The sequence below is a fragment of the Triticum dicoccoides genome, unplaced genomic scaffold (genome assembly GCF_002162155.2).
Source record: "Triticum dicoccoides isolate Atlit2015 ecotype Zavitan unplaced genomic scaffold, WEW_v2.0 scaffold165404, whole genome shotgun sequence".
NCBI classification, from domain to species: domain Eukaryota; kingdom Viridiplantae; phylum Streptophyta; class Magnoliopsida; order Poales; family Poaceae; genus Triticum; species Triticum dicoccoides.
The window spans coordinates 1,519-4,634 of record NW_021218406.1 but is presented as its reverse complement, the minus strand read 5'-3'; the positions used below and the strand labels follow the sequence as shown (position 1 = coordinate 4,634).

General features: G+C 45.6%; 1 pseudogene; it reads left to right on the top strand.

Annotated features, from left to right (window-relative positions):
* Positions 1–2,033: 2,033 nt before the first annotated feature.
* LOC119344349 lies at positions 2,034–2,650 on the top strand (annotated as a pseudogene).
* Positions 2,651–3,116: the final 466 nt, after the last annotated feature.

Genomic DNA, 3,116 nt, shown 5'->3' with positions numbered 1-3,116 from the left:
CATTAGACACTACCACTGTTGAAGCAGAGTGGCTTCGTGAACTCTTGATGGACTTACCTATGGTTGAAAAACCAATACCCCCTATCCTGATGAACTATGATAATCAAACTGTGATTGTCAAGATAAACAGTTCGAAGGACAATATGAAGTCCTCAAGACATGTGAAGAGGAGACAAAAATCTGTCAGAAAATTGAGGAACTCCGGAGTTATTACGTTGGATTATATCCAAACATCGAAAAACATGACAGATCCCTTCACAAAGGGTCTATCACATAATGTGATAGATAATGCATCGATGGAGATGGGTTTGAGACCCACCGCATGAGTTGTCCATAGTGGTAACCCACTCTATGTGATCGGAGATCCCGTGAAGTAGAAGTGGGAGACAAGCTGTTGGTCAGCTGGGAGGAGAGTATCCCTATATTAACTATCCCACTCCGTGAAGATGCAATACTCTCCTGATCTGCATGGCAGGTTGATACTTATCTTAATGTGTTCCAAGTGGCTTATTCGGGTAAGCAGAGATGTTGTCCTGCAGAACATCTTCTGAGGAACACACCTATATGAATTTGACTGTTAACGTCGCAGTCTGTGAGAATTGGGTGTTCTCTAATAAATTCATGAAAATGCCCTGGAGTACGGCGTATACGCTCCACCCGCGGGGAAGCCTTACGGCAGCCCACTATCGGTCAAGAATTTGTGTGAAACTAGTTTCGCAGAAAACTTGTAGTTCAAGGCATAGTCCACTATTCAAGTTGTGATCTAGTGTAGCATAAATCTTTAAGTGGAAGTTCAACTTCACAGTCTCCACTAAGCACCGATATATAAACAATGTTTTGGAACTAAATGATGAGATGTGCCAATGAGACTTTGTGGGGGATTGTTGGAATTTTGCTAGTAGGCCTTTGGCCCAAAGCCCAACTAAAATTCTGAAATTCTCTTGGCCCATTCATGCACACATGTGAGTGGAGTGGGTGAGACTAAAGTTTAGTCCCACCCCGGAAGTTGAGAGAGAGTTGCACCTCTTTATAAGGTGAGCTCTTCTACCACTTGTATGAGCATGAGAAGAGGAGACCTACACGCGCGCTCCTCCTCCTCGCTCGCCTCGCCACGCCACGCCACGCCACGCCGCGGGATTGAGGCAAGCCGAGGACAGAGCTATGCACATTGTCTATATTTTTGCTGCTCGGGAAAAATTAATGAGTCATTAATTAATAATTAAGGGACTCGTTAATTACTGAACCATTTCCGATTCTTTTGGATCGTGATGACTCGGACGTGGGGTTTACTCCCACGACCTACCCGGCCCGCACTATATAGTCAGGCAGACGTCTACCCTAGTCGTCGCCGCTTCGTATGGTTTCTGACCACCGTTCCAGATCATTGCGCCGCCAAGCAAGTCTTCTCCATCCCTCGTTTCGGCGTGCATCGGGAGAAGGGACAGCAGGCCTCTAGAACCCCGCCTCTCGTGATCCTGTATGGGAGAGGGGCGATCAGGTTTTTGGGGAGCGCACTCGCGCGACTGCTGGCAGCGACGACTTCGCGAACGACGACTTCTTCCCCGACCTCGGCAACCTCATCCTCGACGACATGGGCGACAACGTCAACGCCGTCGGTGCTTCACCCGCGGCACCGTATGTTATTTTATCTTTCTTGTTCGAGATCGTGGTAGAACTCATGTTTCTAGTATATGCCCTAGATGTGATCTGTTCATCTAGTATGCTAGTTCGCATGATTAGTTTAATCTCTGCTATTGCTGTCATGATCTATTTCCTATTTATTCGTATTAAATCTCGTAGTAATTTGCTCATTTTTCCAACACATATCTGTGCATATAGTGTCTGAAATACTAATTATTTGGATATCCGTGACTAAGCTGCATTGGATTTATGAACCTGCTGCTGCACTATATAGATGTCACAAGAACCGTACACCACCTCCATCTTTGCACTACAAAATCTGACTATCAATTCATCTTCACCTCTCTCTCAGCTACAAAGCCTACAATACAATTGCAGCTATCCTTGCAGCAATGGCAACCACACGGGCGACCGCTGCCTTCTTGGTTGCAATCATGCTCCTTTTTGTGTGCATCGGCGCACATGCCGGCGGCGCAGCGACAAGGTCAAGGTGGTAGACCTCGTGGTAGAAACCTGCAAGAATGCTTCGAGCAGCTGCCGCAACAAGCACCTGAACGTCACCCAGGAATTCTGCGTGCAGACTCTCCGGTCCGACAAAAGGAGCTCTGAGTCCAAGGACCTCCGCGACCTGTCGCTCGTCGCCGTTGACATCCTCAAGATCCACGTGGCGGCTGCCGGCGGCAAGGTGAAGGAAGCACTCCAGAAAGCCAAGAAAGGTACGGAGGAGGCGCTCGGCCTCAGGTATTGCCAGGTGGATTACGATGCTGCTATCGGTACCCTCGGCCTCTGCGACGCCATGCTCAGGGACTTCCATGTCCCCATGGGCGACGCCGACGGCCCGTGGTTCTTTGAACTGCCCGAGTGTGTGGAGAAGGCGACTGACCATGTCAGCGACTGCCGGCATGAGCTTCCCATGGAAAGCCAGACAGTTATCAACGATAACGAGGAGTTGATCAAGCTGGGCAGCCTGAACAATGTCTTGCTAGGGCCATATGACTTTGATAGTTAATAATCTACTAGTCATCAACCCGTGCATCAGCACGGGCTAGCACTTCTAATATTAAATACTCCCGCCAGATATTTTACTCTGTATAGAAGATTTATTTGAAGTAAAACAACGTAAAGTTTGACCAACTTACAGAAAAAATATCAATATTCTCAATGTGTAATCAATATCATTAAATGCGGCATGAATTTTAATTTTATACTCTGTGACTTTAGTATTGTACATGTTAATATTTTTTAATATAAATATGCTCAAACTTTATGAAGTTTGACTTCAGGCAAATCTTATATGCAGACTAAAAAGAATTATTTGGAGAAGTAGTATGTAACACTGTAGCAAACAATATATCAAAGTTTGATTTCTGCAATTCTTGATTACGCTAAGCACCATAGGTTATTTGTATTTTATATTCTTGTATTAACCAATAAATTCTTAAAGAAAATCTTTCACGATTGAATTGGAGTTGTGT